At 40.5% G+C, this 25,223-nt stretch overlaps 1 protein-coding gene across 1 annotated transcript in view; it reads right to left on the bottom strand.

Moving 5' to 3' along the window:
- Positions 1-8,178: 8,178 nt before the first annotated feature.
- Positions 8,179-25,223, bottom strand: part of LOC145505043 (protein CFDP2-like) — a 78,188-nt gene continuing 61,143 nt past the window's right edge. The window contains exon 4 of the transcript XR_014052750.1: positions 8,179-8,288. The gene's annotated coding sequence lies outside the window, so the exon portion shown is untranslated. The remainder of the gene's footprint in view (positions 8,289-25,223) is intronic.

The raw sequence follows: 25,223 nt of genomic DNA, 5'->3' as shown, positions 1-25,223 counted from the left end.
AGCCGTCCTCCCGAGAGATCCCGCGAGAGGTGGAGGGCATGAAGGCGGGGCCATGTACGTCATGGGGCGGAGTCGACGCCTCGGCCAGCTCCTTCCAGGCTGGGGAAGCGGGGTTTCAGAGAAAAGATGCTAAGGAGTTCTGGGGTTTTGGCTTTTGTTGAGGAGTAGCTCAGTGCTAAAGAATCCGGTTGCGATAGGCCAGTTCGATCCCTACATTGGATCCTCTGGAGTAGAAAATGGCAACCCACTTCAGTATTCTTGCTGAGAAATCCTGTAGACAGAGGAAACTGACAGATTACACTCCATGCTGCTGCTGCTAAGTCGCGTCAGTCGTGTCCAACTCTGTGCGACCCCATAGACGGCAACCTACCAGGCTCCACCGTCCCTGGGATTCTCCAGGCAAGAAAGAACACTGGAGTGGGTTGCCATTTCCTTCTCCAATGCATGAAAGTGAAAAGTGAAGTCGCTCAGTCGTGTCCGACTCTCCGCGACCCCATGGACTGAAGCCCAGTCCATGGGGTCACCCGAAATAGTCAGGCACAACTTAAAAGACTAAGCTTCAACAAAAGCCTTGGCAAGCAGCCCGGGCTTGGGTTTTGAAGAGATTGTGCTCCTGCATAAATTCTTTGGCGGCTTACTTCTCTGATTTGTAAAATGGGGATAATAATAAAAAATCTGCTGCTGCTTAGTCCCTCAGTTATGTCGGTCTTCGCGACCCCATGGACAGAGGAGACTGGTGGGCTACAGTCCATGGGGATTCTCCAGGCAAGAATACTGAAGTGGGTTGCCATGCCCTCCTCCAGGGGATCTTCTTTACCGTCTGAGCCACCAGGGAAGACCTAAAATTTTTATCTAGAGTGCTGAAAATATCAAATTAGACCTACTTTGAACTGTGAAGGTGGCAACAGTGATCCTTTCCTGCTGGTTTTCTTTCCTTTCTTTTTTTTCTTTTTTAAGGAATTATTCAGTACTTATTGAAGTGCTGAACATCTGTTTTATCAAAAAAAATTAAGAATATAACTTATGATTGCATATTTTATTTTGTAGAGATCTTTACAATTAATTAAAATATCATTCTCATGACCATTGATCTCCACAATTACACAGTGAGTTAATCAGGACTGATATTATCAGTCACAGTTCTACAGAGGAGGAAACTGAGGCTCAGAAAACTGAAATGACTAATGGAAAGGATAGATAGCTGGTCAAAGACAGCTGGGACCAGAATCTAGGCCTTTTGACTCTTTACTGAGTGCTTACGCTCTACACATCATGTAGTTGGAAGCTGTGAAAGACAAATGCCATTTCTCTCAAAGAATTAATGGTTTCTCAAGAAATTAGATAGTGGCCTTATGTATTATTCTCCCTTAGCGTCTGTCACTTCCATTATTGTAGCTGTTCATTCACTTGTCTGCCTCCACTGTTGGTTGATGAATTCACTAAAGACAAGTACTGTATCTGCTAGTCTTTGCACTAGTCCTTATACTATCATCATTTAACAAAGTGTCTGACACACGGTAGGTGCTCAATAAATATTATACTGATGAATGAGTCAATCAATTCATGGAATGAGTCGTCTTCTGACACTGTTGTGAGTTTTTTCTATCTCACTCTTGTTTATGCTCAGGCCATAGATGAGCTGTATTATGAATATGATGGCAGAAGATTGAGAGAAAGTTTTTCAAAGAGGAAGATACTCAGATACTGCATGTTGCCCCATCCTTAGGTCAACCAGCAAATGCTTTGTCGTTGTTGTTGTTGTTGTTGTTGTTGTTGTTGTTGTTCAGTCACTCAGTCATGTGCAACTCTTTGCGACCCCATGGACTTTTGCATGCCAGGCTTCCCTGTCCTTCACCACATCCTGGAGCTTGTGCAAACTCATGTCCATTGAGTCAGTGATGCCATCCAACCATCTCCTCCTCTGTTGTCCCCTTCTCCTGCCTTCAATCTTTCCCATCATCAGGGTCTTTTCTAATGAGTTGACTCTTCACCTCAGGTGGCCAACGTATTGGAGATTCAGCTTCAGCATCAGTCCTTCCAATGAATATTCAGGGTTGATTTCCTTTAGGATTGACTGGTTTGATCTCCTTGCAGTCCAAGGGACTCTCAAGAGTCTTCTCCAATACCACAGTTCAAAAGCATCAATTTTTCGGCACTCAGCCTTCTTTATGTCCAACTCTCACATCTGTACGTGATTACTGGAAAAACCACAGCTTTGACTAGATGGACCTTTGTCAGCAAAGTAATGTCTCTGCTTTTTAATATGCTGTCTAGATTTGTCATGGCTTTTCTTCCAAGGAGTAAGCGTCTTTTAATTTCATGGCTGCCATCACCAGCTGCAGTGATTTTGGAGCCCAAGAAAGTAAAGTCTGTCACTGTTTCCATTGTTTCCCCATCTATTTGCTATGAAGTGATGGAACCAGATGCTATGATCTTCGTTTTTTGAATGCTGAGTTTTAGGCCAGCTTTTTCACTCTCCTCTTTCACCTTCACCAAGAGGTTATTTAGTTCCTCTTCGCTTTCTGCCATAAGGGTGGTGTCATCTGCATGCGAGGATGCTTTACCCGTTGCCAAAGGACTTATCCAACGACCAGTTCTAGTGGTAGCTGGCATGCTTGTAACAGAGTAGGCATTCTGAGGTATTTGTTGGATGTGATTTACAGTAAGGTAGAAATATGGGCATACCCAGATAATCAAAAGATATAGATGCCTTTTATTGATCTTTACATAGCAGGCCAGATCGGAACCTTGGATACACATGATATCAAATGACACTAGACCATGACACAGAACACCATGAGAACAGCATCTCTTGCAACAACAAACTGAAGGCTTTCTGGCCCAGTGCCACCATCAGTAGGCATTAAAATATATGTGGGAAGAAGGAAAGGAAGTCCTGCACAGAACTCAAATATGCCGCAAGGCCTCTAGATATAAAGTCCTCCTAAATAGGGGGACTAGCCTGGAGCATCCCCACACATAACCCACACTATGCTACTGCTTTGGTGGCTTATGTGAAACAGGCTCTGTGAGGCTTTAGCCCAAGCCCAAAGAATCCACCTGCAATTTAGGAGCTGCAGGAGACTCAGGTTCGATCCCTGGGTCCAGAAGATCCCCTGGAGAAGGCATGGCAACCCACTCCAGTATTCTTGCCTGGAGAATCCCATTGAAAGAGGAGCCTGGCGGGCTACAGTCCATGGGGTCACAAAGAGTCAGACACAACTGAAGCAACTTAGCACTCATGCATGCACCTACAAAGATATAGCTATAACCCCACACATAACCTCAGTGGATTCCTGAGGCCCAGTCTATTATTTAAAATCCCTTGTTCTAGAGTTCTGCAAAAAAAAAACAAAACTCTGCAACTTGTTTAAAGACCCATTTTCTCACCCATTTGAAAATAGAATAAAAAATTCAGAATTCACAAATACTTATATTCCTACCGTACTCAGTATTAGAGAAATGGCATTGAACAAGATGGACTCATTCACTGCTCTCATAAAATCTGTCACACATGCAATTTCAAGATAATGTAATAAGTTCTATTAATACATTCTCCATCCTTCTAGGATCACAGGGGGTGACACTTATCCCAGACTAAATACTCTCCTATACCACATTTTTGAGAATATTGATTAGTTAAAATTTGAAAGTAATGCTCTAAATTCTAGGGACTACAAAATAGAAGACCCTGTGCTAATGTGGAGAAAGAACCAATGGGAAAAAATTAGAAGAAACTGATACTCACACAGAGCTTAAAGACAGGATCTGAAAGGATGAAACTGTTTCCAGTAAATTTAACTATATCTTCCTTCTCCCCGACAAAAAAGCTCAAGAGTACTTACAAGAATACAAAAATAAGTAAGCCAGACAAAGACAAATATCCTATGATATCGCTTATATGTGGATTAAAAAAAAAGATATAAATGAACCCATTTAAAAAACAGAAAAAGACAAACAAACACAGAAAACAAACTACAGTTACCAAACCAGAATGGTGGGGGAGGGATAAATTAGGAGGCTGGCATATGCACACTGCTGCTGCTGCTAAGTCGCTTCAGTCATGTCCGACTGTGCGACCCCATAGACGGCAGCCCACCAGGCTCCCCTGTCCCTGGGATTCTCCAGGCAAGAATACTGGAGTGGGTTGCCAACTAGATATCAAATATGTAACAATTAGACATTGCAAAATAAAGGATTAGTGAACTTGAGCATATAAACAAAGAACTATCCAAAATGAAACATACAGAGAAATGAAAACACTTTAAAACAAGCAGAAAAGTCAGTGAGCTGTAGGATAACTTCACGCTCAGTTGGAGGCTCTGAAAAATGGATGGTAGGGATCAGAAAAAGTATTTGAAGGAAAAAAAGGAAAAATTTTCCAAATTTCAGGAAAACTATAAGCTCACATATCCAAGAAAATCAAATAATCCTAGGTGTTAGAAAACATAAAGAAACTATACTAAGGCCCATTGTAATCGAATTGCTCAAAGTAGTGATGAAAAGCAAACTTTTCAGAGAATAAAGGCACATTCTCTACAAAGGAAAAAAACATAAGAATGACAATAAATTTCATGTCAGAAACAATGGAAGCAGGAAGACAGTAAATCAACATTTTAAAATTACTGAAAGGAAAGAGGCAACTTAGAGAACTGTATATCTAGTAAAACTATCTTTCAAAAATGAAGGCAATGTTAAGCCTTTTTGGCATACAAAATCTGAAAGAACACATCATCAACCTATCTACTACAAAAAATGTTAAAGAAAGAAATGATGGAAAGAAATGAAATGATATGGCAGAAAGAAATGATAGATGGAAATCTGAATCCATGTAAAAGAAGGAAGAGTACAGGGAATGGTAACAACATGGTAAATGTACAAGATTTTTTTCTTAGTATCGAAACCATTAAGTGTCATTTCAGGGGTCTCCGAAGAGCTCTGATACCATAGTCCTTTATGTCTCAGCACAGAGAATTCAGTGAGAGCAAAGTGGTAGATAAAAAGTGATTTACTAGAACAGGAGGCTTGTGAGGCTTACACGTGGGTGGCTAGAAATGCCACACCCTGATAACATACTGGGCTACAGTTTTATAATCAAAGAAAAAGTAAAGAGAGCGAGAAGACTTTCTTTGTCTTTTTTGACCTTCTTTATCTTTCTTTTTTGGGGGGCTCCAAAATCATTGCAGATGGTGACTGCAGCCATGAAATTAAAAGACGCTTACTCCTTGAAAGAAAAGTTATGACCAACTTAGACAACATATTAAAAAGCAGAGACATTACTTTGCCAACAAAGGTCCATCTAGTCAAGGCTATGGTTTTTCCAGTGGTCATGTATGGTTGTGAGAGTTGGGCTATAAAGAAAGCCGAGTGTCAAAGAATTGATGCTTTTGAACTGTGGTATTGGAGAAGACTCTTGAGAGTCCTGTGGATTGCAAGGATATTCAACCAGTCCATGCTAAAAGATATCAACCCAGGATATTCATTGGAAGGACTGATGCTGAAGCTGAAACTCCAATACTTTGGCCACCTGATGCGAAGAACTGACTCACTGTAAAAGACCCTGATGCTTGGAGAGGTTGAAGACAGGAGGAGAAGGGGACGACAGAGGATGAGATGGTTGGATGGCATCACCGACTCAATGGACATGAATTTGAGTAAACTCTGGGAGTTGGTGATGGACAGGGAGGCCTGGCATGCTGCAGTCCATGGGGTCCCAAAGAGTTGGACATGACTGAGCGACTGAACTGAACTGAATGTTTTCATCATCAGCTCCTCCTCCAGGTTGAGCAGGGGAGTTTTCTTGTCCCTTTGTGGTCAAGCTAGGTCCACAAATTACTGTTTTTTATGTGTGTGGAGAGCATGTTCTAGGGATCATTAATGTACTGAGCTCACTGGACAGTATGTGGGTCTCATGCAACCATTGTTTTATTGTTTTGGGGCATGTCCTGTGCTTCTGTTGCAAAGTTTTGTTGCTACACAAGCCTACTTGGTTTTGTGGTTAAGCAAATCTGCTCTCTTGAGTAATTATTAACTTACAGGAATCTTCTGTATTTTTCTACTTAAAATCCCCTAGTGGGATTAACTATTTAATTCCCTATTTTGTCCCTTCAGTCTGTTCCTATCAGTATTTAAATCTCTTTAAAAGAGAATTGACTGTTTAAACAAAAGTAATTACAATGTAATGTGAGATTAATAGCATATATATGAGTGAAATATATGAGAACAATAATATAAAGTCTTGAAAGGGAGAGATACAAGTGCAGGTGTACCTCAAAGACACTGCATGTTCTGTACCAGACCACCACAATAAAGAGAATATTACATGAAGTGAGTACACAAATTTTTTGGTTTTCCAGTGCACATAAGTTATGTTTATATCATATTGTAGCCTATTAAGTGTGCAATAGCTTTATGTCTAAAAATACATAATTTAAAAAATACAAAACAAAAACTATTACAATAGTAACATCAAAGATCACTGATCACAGATCACTATAATAAATATATAATAATACTGAAAAGTTTGAAATATTGTGAGAATTATCAAAATGTGACAGAGAGAAATGAAGTGAGCAAATGCTATTGGAAAAATGGTACACGTAGATTTGCTTGACACTGCCTTGACACAAACCCTCAATTTGTAAAAAATACAGTGCCTGTGAAGTGCAATAGAATGAAGTCTGTCTGTATGTTATTGTGAAGTTATTATATAAAGTGATATCACTTGAATATTTCATCATTGTTACATATTAAGGTTGTATAGCACAAACCCTAAAATAATCACTACAATAACAAAACAAAGTTTGCACATTAACAATGAAAATTTGTTTATTTGTTATTTGTATCATTTTTTTAAGCAATAAAAGGAAAAAGTTTACAGGCATTTATTTTCTGTTGAGTAAATGGTCACACAAGGCCATGACTAATAGTACAAAACCATTACATTGAAAACATACTTAACTCTCCTCTCAGATAGCAATCTTCAGATTTTGTGAATGATCTTCCCACAGAAACAAGAGATTGGATTGATTATGCTGATGTGAGATTTATAGATGAGCAGCAGTCTATAAATTGTTCAGTGGGAGGAACAATTACCCAGACTGGTGGCCAAATCAATCTTGCAAGCCTTCCTAGTAGTGTGAGTCAGCTTCTCGGGTCTGACCACTATGCGCATTGAGAAGATAAGCCAGACACTGAAGTGGGCTCAAGGAAGCCTTGACAGGTAAAACTGTCCCAAGCAGCCTTCCCACTGTCACACCTCTTCGCATCACGTTTTACTAATTTCATACAACGAACACACTCTGGGGGAATACCCTGGTGGTCCAGTGGTTAGGACTCTGCTCTTTCACTGTGGAGGGTCTAGGTTTGATCCCTGGTCAGGGAATTAATGTCCCAGAGGCCTCACAGCATGGCCAAAAAAAAAAGAGAGAGAGCGAGAGAGAAAAGAGCACGGGATGAAATGATCAAATTTAACTGAGATATCTCTACATTTTCATAGTATGTTAAAAGACAAGCTTTCAAGTAATCATGTTTAGATTTTTCCCATCAAAATGAACTCGTATTTATTCCTGGTCCCTTTAAAATTTAATTATTTGCTTAAAAATACGTAACATGAATATAAGAAAGAACATTTTAATTTATCATGACTCTCTGCTTTCCTATAAACTGAATGAATGTCAAAGTAATTTTAGATGGGGAAAGGGAGGAAGATAAGTTACAGACAGAGAGTGAACCAAAGCTAACATGACAACCTATTATACCTCGAAGAGTGTGTAAGGCAGGATCTTTTTTAGACCTCATAGGAATCCTGCAAAATAAGTATGATCACTTTCATTTTAGAGATGAGGAAACTGAGATTCAGATGCAGTTACATAGCTGAGTACCAGAGCTGGGATTCCAAGCCAAGTCTTTCTCACTCTACACTTACTTTGTTACATTCCCATTTACAACAGAAAGAATAGGGTATTTTGCAATATTATGTGAATTGATATTTTCCTCATTTGGTTTAAGAATAAATCACAATCAGGTTCTTCTTTTAGGTGTTTAGGCCTAGAAATGAGTAGAAAGTGTGTTCTGAAGGCTGGAAATCTGTCTTGGGTTTACAAATTTTCTGTCCCCCATTAATACACTCTATTCCCTTTGTTGATCCTAAAACAGAATTAGCAGGAGGAACCATACCTGTAAATCCTCCTGAACTTTCAGTCAATGAAGTGTCTGTCTCATATCTCCGCTACATTGTGTTTGAGTCCATTGGAGAGGCAGCTTATTCATTTCCTTTTCCCTCATTTCTGGTGAGAAAAAGATCACTGCATTTTTTATTGAAAAAGCAGAGTATAATGGCAATATTAATCCACAAAAAAAGCTGGCATGTTAATATCCATGCTAATTAGCTCAGATTTGTAAAGTGCTTTAAAAGCGGGAAGTGTCATACAACTGCTCACTAATGTTATTATTACATTATGATCCAAACTGTCAGCTAAATGATTGCCAAGGATTCAAAAGAGCTCCCATTTTAAAAATAAAATGGGCAGTTAGTGGCAAGGAAAACCACTTTATCTAAATAGAGGTGAGATAATAGATGAATGCAGACATAGAATTATAGGCTACACTTGGCAAGCATTAGATATGGCTTGAATTATTCCAGGAAAGCAGGCTGCATTTTATTTTATTTTCCCTCCCCAATTCCCTGAAATCACATAAGATAGCTACTGAAAAAGCTGTTCCCAATATGTTGTAAGGAAAGTCTGCCAATGCACTTCTTACACTTTAATTACAGTAGTGTTACATCCATCTGGCATTATTCAGAAGGAAAAGAAAAGATGCCAACACTAATGAGCTCCTACTGTGTGCCAGGCATTTTACATGCATTCTTTCTTTACAGCCCTTTGAGGTAAGGCAATGTTTATTTCCATTTACAGATGTGGTAACTAAGGTTCAGAATAGTTAAGCAATTTATCCAGGAAATATAGCTTATCATCTTTTCATTGTATCATGCTGTCTGAAAATGTTAGTTGCTCAGTCGTGTCCAACTCTTTGCAACCCCTTGGACTGAAGCCCATCATACTCCTCTGTCCAAGAGATTTCCCGGGCAAGGATTCTGGAGTGGGTTGCCTTTTCCTCCTGCAGGGGATCTTTCTGACCCAGGGATCGAACCCGGGTCTCCTGCATTGCAGGCAGATTCTTTACCGTCTGACCAACCAAGGAAGATATCTCAGGTTGGGTACTAATAGCATCATTCAGAACTGCATCTTTTCTTCTCAACAGTCCCCTGTGGAAAAACTATGCCTTTTTCTCAGCAACTCCAGTGTGTCTGGCCAGACTTGAGTCACTTGCCATCCCAGAAGCCAGGTAGATTCAGTTACACCAGCATCACATGGAATAGGGGAAATGGTGGCTCCCCAAGCAAAATAAGGGTCCCATTTCCAGAGAGAGGAGAAATGGATGCTGGATAGGTAAAACAGCAGATGCCCTCTATACGTTCCATGTTGAACTTCCCCTCTGCTTCCTCCAGCCTTTGATACAATCTGTGAGCCACCTCAGGCTCATGTTAACATGGCCTCTGGCAGATGATTCAGCCTCTCCAGACTCCTGCTTCTTCATTTGTAAAATGACCTATGAAATAATCTCTTATAGGATAAAATTCTTTGATCATGCTCTTACTCATCTCACAGACATTTGTTAAACATTGTCATGGGCAGTGTTGGAGTTCACATAGGTTTACACATAGTTCACTGGACCACAGACAAAACATGACCTCCATTTTAAATCTGCATCTCTTCCCCCATCCCCAGCCCATCCACATCCTCAAGGGCAGTCTGCTTCTCTCCCTCCCTCCCGTGCTTCACCACTTCCTCTGAAGGAGCTGGCCCTGCCTGAACTCTGATCTTCTGTTGCCCTTTTGAAGCTCTGGCTTGGAATTGCCAGATCTGAGTTTTCTTTTAAGACCAGCCAGAAATCAAGATTAATTCATGAAAAGCAATTCAGGCTTTGTTTTGTTTTTTAAAAAAACAAAAACAAAAAAACCAGCACTGTTGAACCAAACAATCACTTGGGTGGGCTACATCTGACCTGCAGTCTGTGATCATTGCCCTAAATCCTTCTCTCACACAACACGTGAGGCTTTGGGTTCTTTCTCTTTTCTTCACATTTGCCTATCCTACTATTAAAGTCTTCTTAAGGGAAGGGAAAATGCTTCTGGTCTTCCCTGACAATGCCTGTACGTAGTAGGCACTTAAAAAGTGTTGAATGGATGGGCGAATCAAGTGGAAAGAATAAGGCCAGAGTTTTGTTTTAATTGGAAACAAAAAACTTTATAAACACATAATCAATGGATATTTTAAAGGAGAAATACATATAGTAACTGAATTATGATCCTGACCAAAAGTACAAAACCCAATAGAGAAGGGGAAAATTATAAACCTAAACAGATTCCTAAAGTCCCTTTTCATTACTGAGGGAGAGACACATGAAGTTCTACTGCCTGACTACTTATAGTCTATACTTTTAGGGGGAAATGAGGGGAGGCAGAAGATAATTCTACTGAGGAAAATGGTTTACCATACATTGATCCTAAAGGATTGTTGAAGATCAACATCCACACTGACTCTCATTTCTATAACTCACATGTGATAGAATTCATGTGCACAAAGTCCAGTCCAATGTCCTTCCCTTAATCATCATGGTAGCTCCATTTCTATGTGAAAAGTCAGCTTTAGTGTTGTCTCCTCACTTACCATCTTCCTGACTACTCATATACATAGATCCCCTTCTCTGCAACCCTACAGCCAATGTGCATACTTGTGTCAGGGTGCCATCTCTCTGGCCTGTAATCATCTGTGACTACACCTGTGTCCACAATAGCCTGGGACCTTTTTTAGGATGGGGATCATGTCTAGGTTATCCATGCCTAGCACTTAGTGAGTGTACAGTCAAAGTTTGGAGAATTTCATCAATGACTTGTTTTCTGCATGAGGAAGCATATTATCTCCAGAGCTTCAAGATATTTGGTTCAGTCCGATAAAGTGTTTATTGAGCACCTGTTATAAGTCTGGCACTGTTCAGACTGCTTGGGATATGACAATGAATAACAAAGACAAAGTTCCCTATTTTGGGGGAATTCACATCCTAGCAGAGAGGGAAAGAAAATAAACAATAAACAAATTAGTTAATTGTATATTTGTTAGAAGTGATTGAATGCTAAGAAAAAAGGAAAAATGGAGAGCAGGATAAGAGGCTCAAAAGTTCAGAGTGGCAGAGTGAGGCAGGATCAAAGAGGGGGCTGTGGGTAGGCTTTATTAGAAAGCTGGCATTTGAGCAGAGTCTTGCAAAGCTGAGGGAGGTGCCCCCCTGATGTCAGGAGAAAGGCTTCAGGTGAGAGAAACAACCAGTGCAAAGACTCCAGGTGGGAGAGTGCCTAGTAGAGGCCAGCATGAAGGAAACCCAGCAAACAGGAGAGTATTTGGAGAAGAAGCCAGACTAGTAATGCGACCACATTTTGTAGTGTTTTAGGTGTCATTATAAGAACATTAGTTCTTATGCTTAGTGAATCTGGGAGTCATTGCAGGGAGCTAATGAGATTAAAGCTAGATTTCAGCAGTATGAATTCACTGAAATTAAGATTTTATTGAGTGGTTGAAAATACATTTTGTTTCTTAAGAATCACATGACACATGTCATATTTCTTCAGAAAAATATCCCATGAAATGTAACTGATACTTCTGTCAAAATGATTCCTTTTTCCCAGGATCATGTGTCATCACAGTTTTGTCTCTGCTGACTTTGTTTTCAGTCCACCTGTCTTTTTTCCCCACTACATCATAATGTCTTTTTTGAGCAGTCATGTCAACTACTTGAGAGACCAACCACCATAAAATTTCCCATTAATTTCAAATGTGTATTTTACATCACTCATTATTGGAGAAATGCAAATCAAAACCACAATGAGATATCATCTCACACTGGTCAGAATGGCCATCATCAAAAAGTCTACAAACAATAAATGCTGGAGATGGTGTGGAGAAAAGGGAACCTTCTTACATTGTTGGTGGGAATGCAAATTGGTACAGCCACTATGAAGAACAGTGTGGAGATTCCTTAAAAAGCTGGGAATAGAACTGCCATACAACCCAGCAATCCCACTGTTGGGCATATTACCTGAGGAAACCAGAACTGAAAGTGACGCATGTACCCCAAAGTTCATTGCAGCACTATTTGCAATAGCTGGGACATGGAAGCAACCTAGATGTTCACTGGCAGAAGAATGGATAAGGAAGTTATGGTACATATACACAATGGACTATTACTCAGCTATAAAAAGGAATGCATTTGGGTCAGTCTTCATGAGGTGGATGAAAATGAAGCCTATTATACAGAGTAAAGTAAGTCAGAAAGAAGAATACAAATACTGTATATTAATGCATATGTATGGAATTTAGAACAATGATACTGATGATCCTACATGCAGGGCAGCAAAGGAGACACAGACGTAAAGAACAGACTTTTGGACTCAGTGGGAGAAGGTAAGGGTGGGATGATTTAAGAGAATAACATTGAAACATGTACATTACCATATGTACAACAGATGAACAGTGCAAGTTCAGTGCATGAAGCAGGGCACCCAGAGCTGGTGCTCTGGGACAACCCAGAGGGATGGGGTGGGGAGGGAGGAGGGAGGCGGGTTCAGGATGCGGGGGACACGTGTATACCTGTGGCCGATTCATGCTGATGTACGGCAAAAACCATCACAATATTGCAAAGTAATTATCCTCCAATTAAAATAAGATAGCTAATTAAAAAATAAAAGAAAATGTGTGTTTTAAACTCATAAAATAAGAGATCAGATTTGTGGTTACCAGAGTCAGGGAGGTGGTGAGGGAGAGGGGGATTTGAATAAAGGTAGTGAAAAGGTATAAACCTGCAGTTCTAAGATAAATAATACTAGGGATGTAATGGACAACATGACACATATAATTAACACTGCTGTATGTTATGTTAATATATGAAAGTTAAGAGAGTAAATCCTGTGAGTTCTCATCACAAGGAAAAATTTTTCATGTATTTTTTAAATTATGTTTCTGTATGAGATGATGGTTGTTCTCTAAACTTACTGTGGTAATTTTATTATGTATGTGAGTCAAATCTTGAGTAGGAAATAACAACCCAGTCCAGTATTCTTGCCTGAAAGATCACATGGACAGAGGAGCCTGGCTGGCTACAGTCCATAGGGATGCAAAGAGAGACAAGACTGACTACGTATATGAGTCAAATCATGAAGTTATACATCTTTAACAGTGTTGTATGTCAATTATATCTCAATAAAACTAGAAGAAAAAATAACCAAGAGAAAAAAGTTAAATAAAACAAAACAACATATGTGCTTTGACTCTATTGGGGATGGGGGACTAAGTCTATATGGTTTATGCTGGTCACTGTGCTGGATTCATCTTGCCAGCACTGATAAGAAGTTCATACCCAATATAGAAACTGTTCATTAGAAAATAACAGGACAAATGCCACGAGGCAGAGGCCTGTGCCTGGTATTGTGGAGGTCTGATGTGGAAAGACAAATTCTGTACATGTTGGGAAAGCAAGACCTCTTCTTCATGGCCTCATTCTCTTAGCCCACATTTTACTCCAGCTGTTGCCATGGCAACCACCATCATTCAGGTATAATCTGATAGCATTACAGATTATTTAGTATCTCATTTTCTGTACCAGGACTTTTCTGATGCATGCACAGTCTGAGAAAGCAAGGATGTTAACATCCCATAAGGCAATAATGACTAATGGGGAGCAAGATTTGATGCCCCTCTCTCCCATCCCACAGGTAATAATTCTGAAGTGCATCCTGTGCAGATCCTCAAATGATCCCTGTAGGATGAAGCCCCACTCGCCCACAGAAAGGAACAAAGCAATAACAAACTTTTCTACGATCTTTGACTTCTTCATAGTTAAACTCTTTCCAGTCCTCATTTATAAACTTTGGCACTTGGTTAAATTACCCTCTTCAAGTCCTGGTCTCACGTCTTTTTTTCTTGGAGATGTCCAGGCTAAGACAGCATTGTTAGACCTGGGTTTTGAAAGTCGAGCGTGAGTTTTCCAAGTACAGAGACAGGCAGAGCACATTGCAGGCAAAAGGAAAAAGCAGGAGCAAAGACATGAAGGCACAATCAGGGCAAGGCACATATGGGGATTTGCAATAACCTGCTGTGGCTTAAGCCCTGGGTGTATGCAGGGCATGAGGGAGAGGAAATTACCAGTGGGAAGGTTTGTTGATTGAAATATACTTATCAGATATACTCAGCTGAGAATACTGAAAAAATGTCCCTTCCCTCAAATTTTTGTTTGTTGTTCATATTTTATCATAAGCATCTACATTGTTCTTCTTCTCTGGGAAATCAATGGCACATAGTTTGGATAATAAATTTCAGCCATGCTGAAAGTTGAAGACAAAATTGAATATGTGGATGGAAGATCAAATTCTGGAAAATAAAACTGTTCTTAGTGTAAATATTATCTACAGGTGTGTAAAACAATTTACAACCATCCTATTGTGACCAAAAGAGGGGATCCTGAAAAATGTCAGGCAGGTAAAGTAAATGGAAATGAATTGTGTATATGCACTGTTATTAATTAGTAAATAGCAGTGAATTTTCATTGCTTTATAATTATGAACAAAAATGTTTTACACGTGCTTTTGTGTAATTATTCCTACCTTGCTTATTTTTATGTACCCATTAGAACTTAAATTCCTCAACTATAAATACTCTTCAGGGAGGGGTGGTACATGTACATTTGAAAAGGAATTTTGGACCTCTTTATTTTAGTATTATGTTCTGATTTATACAGTAATGACCACATTTCATCAAATCTTGACTTCATTATAATGGATAGTGAGTTATTTCCTTATTTTATGTGCTATTAAGAATGAAGAAGCATTGCCAATTACATTGTGACATGTTGTTAATTGTAAGATGCATCCTGATTTCAGAGATTTGAGAAAATGGGCATCTTGAATTAGATGCCTGCCACTTCATTTCCTTTGTCTGACTGTGAGCTCTGGGGGAGGTGGGAACTTGACTTGTTCAACTTTAACATTTTGTTCCACTGGTACAATTCCTGGTGTGTGTATAGTTGATATATGTTCAACAAATGTTTTCTGAATTAATCTGAGCAGATCTCTATCTATCTTTACCCTGGGTCACATAGCTTTTAATGTTCTGCCTCAGACTAGGGCATTTCTTAGGATGAGAATTTCATTATCCATCTTAGAACCCTGCATAATGTAGTAAAATAGACCTGCCGCTAGTCAGTATCAACAAAAATATTATGTTACCATCTTTTTATTTATACTGAGTTGAGAAGTCAAAGTGTTTGAAGATTTTCCACAGTGTGTTTTGTGTATGTCTCCATGTCACAGATCATATTCTATCATGTTTGTGAGAAAACCAAGGCCCTCTTTAAAAAAATCAGTTTATACATGACTTTTTTTTAAGCTGCTCAGTCGTGTCTCTTTGTGACACCATGGACTGTAGCTTGCCAGGCTTCTCCATCCAAGGGATTTTCCAGGCAAGAATACTGGGGTGGTTTGCCATTTCCTTCTCCAGGGGATCCTCCCAACCCAGGTGATAGTAAAAATTAATTTGAAAGTACAGATATTGTGTTAATTGTTTATACGGGAGGATGTGTTCAGAAGGCCACATGCTGTCCTTAACTATTCTAACCCTTTGAAAGGATTTACTTAGGAAAAAACTGGACATCAAGAACTTATTCATATACATTTTCTGTGGTTTTCATTTGAGGCAGGAAGGGATTTTTCAGGGTTTTCCATGCTCTTATTTGATTTAATTTCATGCTCACCGAATCTCATTTCCATCCCAGTCACAAACACCTTGAACTTGCTGTGATTTTCCTCTGTTAAGCAGCCCAGATGATATTTAGTAAGATTCTTGGCATCTAAGCCCCATGTCTTGGAAACAGGCCTCAGCACATTAGTGAAGATTCTGGAGCATCCTTCTGACTGATCCAGCTAAGCCTTTGAAAATAGACTATGACCACTAGGATTTTTCAGGCTTAATTTGGACCTGGCATAAAAGGAGCTGGGGATGTTGGAAGGCTCTGATGCCTGGGGTGCAATGGTTACACCTCATTAGTCCCAGAGCAGGGGCTCCTTTACCCCCTTGCCCTTGCGGTCTACACCTTCCCTCCTGGCCCAGGCAGTAGACTGCCCATGCCCTGGGAAGAGAGCACCGTCATCTGAAGTGCTTCCCAGGAGAGGACAAACAGACACACACCTGCCCTCATACTCCTGCTGCAGGGATTTCATCTTCATTTTTATTTTGTCTGCTCCCTGTTTGTCCTAACTTCAGAGCTTAGGTGGATTCTCTGAATGGAAAAGGTGATGTTTGCCAGAATGAACAGTGAATGGGGGAGTGAAAAGTGAACAGGAGGGAATTCTGGCTTTGCATTTGTTGGTGTAGTGCATTTGAAAAGTCCTTGTCCTAGCTGGGTGTATGTTTCATCATCTGTAATGGTGGGTATGGATCCCTACCTTGGAGGGCTACTGGAAGGATGAAATGAGACGAAACAAAATGAAATAAAGATAATGGAAGAGGAAAGGCTTAGCCCAGGGTATGACGCATGGTAGGTACTTAACAAATGTTATGCTGCCTCAGGCAACGGTTGTTCTTGGCTACAGCTGTGCTGCAAACACACGGTGTCTGGTTTTGACCATAACATCTGCTGTAGGTCTGTGTTCAAAACAGTTGCTCCTTCACAGGGATACTAGCTTGCTTGTGAGGTAGAGTTGAGAAAGTAACCAGGGACCAGGGCTTTGGCGCCTGCCCGAGGAGGAGAGCTGTGTGATTCCTGGTCATCATGGCCCTTTGCTATCAGTTGCAGCTTGAGATGACTATCACAATCTATATTATATCTGAGATCATACGGCCCTGCCCATGTCCTCCTGGCTAAATGAGTAGGACAGACAGGCTCTAAAGCTGTCTCTAAAGCTATCAAATGATTTAAACACAAAATCTGGGGTCTGATGATTCCCCTTCAGATTGCACAAGCAAGAAGGCTTAAAATCACACAAGAATGATTTAAGGGAAAAAATGCACTCATTTCTATTCTTGGCAAACACAAGCAGCTAATGCTTTGCTAGTCTGATTTTCTTAAATGATCTTTACTTACAGAAGAATCTGTTGCCCAGAGAGAGTATCTGGGTCAGGAATGTGCCAGAGGGAAAGTGACTGGCAGATGCTCTGGAGTTCAGACGGCTGGGAGCTCAAAAGCCTGCCCTGTACATTGGCCTCAGAGAGAGGCTGGGCTTTTAATGTGATTTTACTGTATTGCAATGCTCCATCCAAGGACATGGAAATGAAGAAATTCCTTTGAACATTTGTCTTCTACCCTTCAGACAATATATCCCAGCAAAGGAGAGTGTCTCTGCTTAGTACCCCTTATCTTCCCTCTTTATTTTGTCTCCACTTTCTTTCCCCCTTTTACCATCTTTCTCCTGCCTCCCCTCTTTGAGTAAAATCTGAAGCCAAGTGTCAACTCAGAGGGCATAGCTCTCTGTCTTCACTTGTTATGAACTTTGTGACCTGGAGCAAATCACTTAACAGCTTTGAATCTTTTTAAAAGTATCTTGAAATTACAGGAACTGTATTTCTCATATATTCAAGCATCTATAAATTAACTTAATCAGATATCTACTAAACACCCTTGGATGCCAGGATACAGGGGCTGCGGATACAAAGATGATTAAAATACGATCCATACCCCCTGGTGATCACACTAGAGAATGATACTCAACTCACAGTGCTATCTCAAGAATTAAATAAAATAATGCTAAGTATTTTATGAACTGAATAGTTCATGATGAAAAGTAAGATATGAACACTTGGGACTTCTTTTTAGATACTTCTAAAAGACATAATTTCTGCCATCAAAATATCACCTTGGGTTGACCTAGACTTGTTGCAGGATGAAATCACATTGGAACTTGTGGGATAAAGAACACATGGCCATTGTGTTAGGTATGATGGACGTTTGACATCTCCTGCAGAGACATAAAGTAAAAAGGCTTAAATACTGCAGAAGTATCTTTCTTTCTCATGTAACAAGCCATGCATTGGCAGACCATGGCTGATGTGGCCACTCCTCCTCGGGTCACCCAGTGGCTTCCTAAGATACTTCCCTTCTTGGGGTGATACAACATGGAAGCACCCAAGGCAGCTACCAGCATTATAGCTGAATGTCAGCCAGCAAGGCAGAGGGAAGGGGCAAATTGGAGAGCGCACCTCTTCCCTTTGAAAAGTTGCCCACCTCCTTCTGCTTATGTTCCATGAGCCAAAATTTAGAATTAGATGACTTTGCCTAATTTCAGGGGATCCTGGGAAATGAAGTCTTTATCCTGGGCCTCTGTCCCACCTCATATCAGATCTGTCAGATGTGTCCAGAATTCAGCCTCTTCTCACCATTTCCCTGCCCTTACTATGGACCAAGCCACCATCATTCTCCTTTGGATGACTACAACAGCATCTAACCAGCTTCCCTGCTTCTATTCTTGCTCTCCCCTTTGAAATCTACACTCAACACAGAATGATTCTTTTAGAAGTAAGATTTTTAGCTTCTTTACTCAAAACTCTCCAGTGGCTGGTGAAACTCTCCAGGAGGAGATTCCCGTTAGCTGTGATCTCCTCCCCTCTTCCCTCACCCACTCCGGCCTCACTTGCTCTTTTTCTGGTCCTCTAGGTGGCAGACACACTGTTGTGGAGTGCTTTTTTACTGGCCATTCCTTCAGCTTGGAGGTTCCTCTAACTCAGATATTTATGTGGCTTCTTTCCTCACCTCCTTTAAAACTATGCTTAAAAATCACTTTCTCATAAGGGTTTACTGTACATGCATGCTAAGCCCTCAGTCGTGTATGACTCTTTGCGACCCTATAGACCCTAGCCTGTCAGGCCCTTCTGTCAGAATCCCGTCCATGGGATTCTCCAGGCAAGAATACTGGAGTGGATTTCCATGCCCTCTTCCAGGGGATCTTTCCTACCCAGGGATCGAACTCATGTTTTTTACATCTCCTGCATTGGCAGGCAGGTTTCTTTACCTCTAGTGCCACCTGGGAAACCCAGGGATTTACCATGACTACCCTGTTTAAAATTGCAAGTCCCATTTCCTTCCTCTGTACTATTCCTCTGTACTATTATGTATACTTTTCATATTAGCTACATTTTCTAATATTTGGTAAACTTTACTTATTTAGTATCTTTATTGTTCTTGTGCATCTTGCTTTGCTACAAAGACAGTTCCATGAAACAAGGATTTTTATAATTAACACATTCCAGCATCTAGTACAGTGCCTGGTACTTAAGAGACAATAAATAGTTGTTGAATATAAGATTGAATGAAGAGATGGAGTTGAACCCAGTTCTGAAATTTGAGTGCTGGATCCACTGTGCCTGCAACAAGACCAATGCTAGACTTCTATGTTCCAGAGGTCAACAGATTCATTTAAAGATTTTATCTGAGAAAAACTGCTTATTTAACTAAATCAATTAGAGTTAGATTTTTTTTGCAAGAAAACATCCCTGGCCTCCAGAGAGAGCTGATATTGATTGGGAAATCATGGAAGACTTCTCTGAGGACGTGACATTTAAGCTGACATTTGAAGGATGAACAGGAACTGGCCAAACTAGGATCAGGGAAGAGGGTGGGTGGTGCAGGGAGAACATTCTAGGCTAGTAGCTGATGGAAGCCCTAGAACAGTCAGACACTGAAAGCTGTCTGTTGAGACTGAAATGTGATGAATAACATAGAGAATGGTGTGAGATGAAGCCAAGAGGTGGCTAGAGGCCAGATCATAGAAGGGCTGTGGAAGCATCAGGGAAGATTTTTAATAATATTCTGAGGACAATAGAAAAACCATTTATGGGTTTTAAGCAGGAAAGTGACATGATATTGCATATTTTTCTAAAAGACCACTTTGGGTAATGGGTAGTTAATGGATTGTGTGTGTGTGTGTGTGTGTGTGTGTGTGTATTTTGGGGAGAGTATTGTGAAAGTGGAGGAGATCAGGGATCCAGATGAGATCTAATAGTTGTTTGGACATGAGTAGTGGCAACAGAGAGAAGCAGATGAAACTGAGATATATTTTGGAAGTATAATCAACAGGATTTGGTGACAGATGGGCTGTGGGTGTGAGGAAGAGGGAGGCAACAAGAATAACTCCTAAATTTTCTGCCTGAGCAATGCAAGGGATGCAGGTGCTAGCTGCTGAGATGTGAAGATGAGCTGGAGCAGGTTGAGGAAGAAGCCCTAAGTCAGAGGCAACCTGATGCAAGATGCTTCTTGAATAAGTTGGACAATCCATTTATTGCAGCACCTTAAAATTCCTTTTCCATGAGGGAGAAGGAAAGACAGCACTGTGCTGTGTGTGTTAAGTCACTTCAGTCTTCTCTGACTCTTTGCGACCCTATGGATCATAGCCCGCCAGGCTCCTTGGTCCATGGGATTCTCCAGGCAAGAATACTGAAGTGGATTGCCTTGCCCTCCTCCAGGGGATCTTCCCAACCCAGGGATTGAACCTGGGTCTCCCATCTTGCAGGCAGATTCTTTATAGTCTGAGCCACCCAGGAAGCCCAGAATTTATGTATATCCTCCAGTATGGTTTAAATTATCTCTAGATGACTTATACGGGGACAGCAATGGCACCCCACTCCAGTACTCTTGTCTTGAAAATCCCATGGATGGAGGAGCCTGGTAGGCTGCAGTCCATGGGGTCGCTAAGAGTCGGACACGACTGAGCAACTTCACTTTCACTTTTCCCTTTCATGCACTGGAGAAGGAAATGGCAACCCACTCCAGTGTTCTTGCCTGGAGAATCCCAGGGACGGCGGAGGCTGGTGGGCTGCCGTTTATGGGGGTAGCACAGAGTCGGACATGACTGAAGCGACTGAGCAGCAGCAGATGACTTATAATGCCTAATACAATGAATGTAAATAATTCCAAATACAATATAAATGTTATGTAAATAGTTGTGAGTGCAGCAAATTCAAGTTTTGCATTTTGGAAATTTCTGAAAATTTTTTCAATTATTTTTTATTTGAAGTTGGTTGAATCTGCAGATATAAAACACATGGATAGAGAGGGTCAACTGTGGAGGAATTTATAGCTCCTGCCTCATAAGATTGTTACAAAGACCAACTAAAATTATGGATCCTGGCATGGAGTAAATGCAGAATGAACATTGGCCTGTGAGCACTTGGAGCGCAAATGAGTTTTTTACAAAACATCCTAGAAAAGATAGAAAAGTTTGAAAAAAGTATCACTTAGAATAGAGCAAACGTATCTTTTTCCCATGTGCTTTTTTTTCTGTACATTTGTCTTACATAGTTACAGTTGTCTTGAATTTTGTATTCTGCTGTTTTAGTCTGCTTGGGATGCTATAACAAAATACGAGAAACTGGATAGTTTAAACAACAGAAATTTATTTTTCACAGTTCTGGAGGCTGAGAAATCCAAGATCAAGGTGCCTAGTAAGGGTCACTTTCCGGCTTGCAGACAGCCATTTTGTCGCTGTGTCCGTACACAGCCTTTCCTCAGTGCATGCTCCTAGAGAGGGAGATGGAGCTTCTTTCTCTTCTTATAAAAGTGTGCATGTTTGCTAAGTTGCTTCAGACTCTTTGCGACCTAGCCCGCCAGGCTCCTCTGTCCGTGGGATTCTCCAGACAAGAGTATTGGAATGGGTTGTCATGCCCTCCTCCAGGGAATCTTCCTGAACCGGAGACCAAACCCACATCTCCTGTATCTCCTGCATTAGCAGATGGATTCTTTACCACTAACGCCACTTGGGAAAACCCTTTTATAAAGACACTAATCCCATGATGGCTTCCCTAGTGGCTCAGACGATAAAAAGTCTGCCTGCAATGCGGGAGACCTGGGTTTGATTCCTGGGTCGGGAAGATCCCCTGGAGAAGGAAATGGCAACCCAGTCCAGTATTCTTGCCTGGAGAATCCGCATGGACAGAGGAGCCTGGTGGGCTACAGTCCATAGGTTCCTGAAGAGTTGGACATGACTGAGCAACTTCACTTTCACTTCAGTTTTCAATCCCATAATGAAGGTTCCACCCTCAGGACCCAATATAAACCTAATCACCTCCTAAAGGCTCCACTCAAATGCCATCACATTGAAAGCTAGGGCTTCAACATAAGAAATGGGAAGGCAGACATTGGTATTCAGTCCATATCACCTGCTTTTTGTCTCAGTGTTATTAGTCTACGGGGTCGCTAATGGAAAACCATTAACATTCTTCCCATTATATTTTGTCATTGTTTCTCCAATAAGAGTTTTACTATATTTTCATGATAATCTTACTGAGAAATATTTTGTATACCATAAAATTCACAACATACTGGTTCCAAATAGGGAAAGGAGTATGTCAAGGCTGTATATTGTCACCCTGCTTATTTAACTTATATGCAGAGAACATCATGAGAAACGCTGGGCTGGAAGAAACACAAGCTGGAATCAAGACTGCTGGGAGAAATATCAATAACCTCAGATATGCAGATGACACCACCCTTATGGCAGAAAGTGAAGAAGACCTAAAGAGCCTCTTGATGAAAGTGAAAGAGGAGAGTGTAAAAGTTGGCTTAAAGCTCAACGTTCAGAAAACTAAGATCATGGCATCTGGTCCCATCACTTCATGGAAAATAGATGGGGAAACAGTGGAATCAGTGGCTGACTTTATTTTGGGGGGCTCCAAAATCACTGCTGATGGTGATTGCAGCCATGAAATTAAAAGACGCTTACTCCTTGGAAGGAAGGTTATGACCAACCTAGATAGCATATTTAAAAGCAGAGACATTACTTTGCCAACAAAGGTCCATCTAGTCAAGGCTATGGTTTTTCCAGTAGTCATGTATGGATGTGAGTGTTGGATGGTGAAGAAAGCTGAGTGCCAAAGAATTGATGCTTTTGAACTGTGGTGTTGGAGAAGACTCTTGAGAGTCCCTTGGACTGCAAGGAGATCCAACCAGTCCATCCTAAGGGAGATCAGTCCTGGGTGTTCATTGGAAGGACTGATGTTGAAGCTGAAACTCCAATACTTTGGCCACCTCATGCAAAGAGTTGACTCATTGGAAAAGACCCTGATGCTGGGAAGGATTGAGGGCAGGAGGAGAAGGGGACGACAGAGGATGAGATGGCTGGATGGCATCACCGACTCGATGGACATGGGTTTGGGTAAACTCTGGGAGTTGGTGATGGACAGGGAGGCCTGGCGTGCTGCAATTCATGGGGTTGCAAAGAGTCGGACATGACTGAGTGACTGAACTGAACTGAACTGAAGGTGTTTTTATCAAAGTCATAGAATGTGTAACCATCATCACTGATTTTATTTATTTATGTGTATTTAGCTTTAAGATCATTAAGGATTCTTACTTGTTTATTTTTTTCCACTTCATTGAGATATAATTGATAAACAATATTGTACAACATGTACAACTTGATGCTTTGATACATTATGACAAAATAATTACCACCATAGTAACCCTTCTATGCCATCAAAAAGCTACTATTTCTTTTTTTTTTGTGGTAAGAAAAATATAATACAGTATAATTAGCTGTAATCATAGGTCCCCAGAACTTGTTAATCTTATAAATTTTTATTTTGTTGATTATTTCTTTTACTGGGCAGAGACTTTTCGTTTGATATAGTCCAGCTTATCTATTTTTGCCTTTGTTATTTGCGCTTTCAGTGTTATGTCAGGAAATTGCTGCCAGGAATTTTCTCTATGTTTTCCTCTAGGAGTTCTGCAGTTTGTGATCTTATGCTTAACTCTTTAATCCATTTTGAGTTAATTTTTGTGAGTGGTGTAAAATAAAGGACAAATTTCATTCTTCTGCTTGTGGTAATACCACTATCTAATTTTAGGACATTTTCTTCATCTAAAAAAGAAACCCCACATCCAGCAGCAATCATTTACCATTTGCCTCCTCTTCCCAACCCTGCGTGTGTGTGTGTGTGTGTGTGTGTGTGTGTTCTTAGTTGTGTCCAACTCTTTGCAATCCTATGTATTGTAGCCCACAAGACTCCTTTGTCCAAGGAATTATCCAGCCAAGAATATTGGGAGTGGGTTGCCATTTCTTATTCTAGGGGATCTTCCTGACCCAGGGATTGAACACACGTCTCCTGTGTCTCCTGCATTGCAGGTGGATTCTTTCCTCCTGCACCACCTGGGAAGCAGCCCTAGACTACCACTAACCTACCTTCTGTTTCTACAGATTTGTCTATTCTTGGTATTTTATATATATGGATTCATATATATGGAATGGTGCAATATGTTGTCCTTTGTAACTGACTTCTTTCATTTTGCATAATGTTTTCTAGGTTTGTTCATGTTGTAGCATGAATCAGTACTTCATTATTTTTTATTGTCAAATAATATTTCATTGCGTGGGCTTCCTAGGTGGCACTAGTGGTAAAGAACCCTCCTGCCAATGCAAGAGACAGGAAAAATGGGTTTGGTCTCTGAATTGGGAGGATCCCCTGGAAGAAGACATGGTATCCCACTCCAGGGTACTTGCCTAGCATACACACACATTCCATTGTATTAGTTTGTTTACTCATTCTTCAGCTGATGGGCATTTGAATTGTTTCCATTTTTTGATTCTTATAAAAAATGCCTCTCTCAACATTTGTGTACAGGTTTGTCTCTATTACTCCAAATTCTGCGTAAACATATCTTTGCATAACATCAACAGACAATATAAACTAGAGTTTACCTAATGGCTTTCATATTGTTGGACATTTTAGGTCATTTTCAGTGCTTTTTTTCCCCTGCCATTCTAAATATTTAAAGTCTGAAGTCTACTTTAATGGGTATGTCCTTGTGGTTATCTTTGTATTTATGGTGCTCTCATGATTAATATAATTGTTTCCATTTCACTTGCTTTGTCCGTGAGGCTGATAACCAAATAGCATTTTATTTTTCTTCCTTGCTATTATCTCAGTTCCTGGTAACCGGTCCTAGAGCTCTTTGTAAAAGTGATTTCCACTCTATAAATGGACATTTTTTCTTGATCTAGCTCATCAATGACTATCCATGTCAGTTACAAGCAGAACCACTCATTGTATTCCATCCTCTTGGTCAGAACAACCCAAACTGAATCAGTAGGAGCCCTTATCTGGAGCTTTTTCAAACATGCTCTGGGGAAGTAG

The sequence above is a fragment of the Giraffa tippelskirchi genome, chromosome 5, assembly GCF_054371585.1.
Source record: "Giraffa tippelskirchi isolate mGirTip1 chromosome 5, T2T-mGirTip1v1.2.pri, whole genome shotgun sequence".
Lineage (NCBI taxonomy): Eukaryota > Metazoa > Chordata > Mammalia > Artiodactyla > Giraffidae > Giraffa > Giraffa tippelskirchi.
The sequence above is the reverse complement of the archived record's forward strand: the minus strand, read 5'-3'. Positions and strand labels throughout refer to the sequence as shown.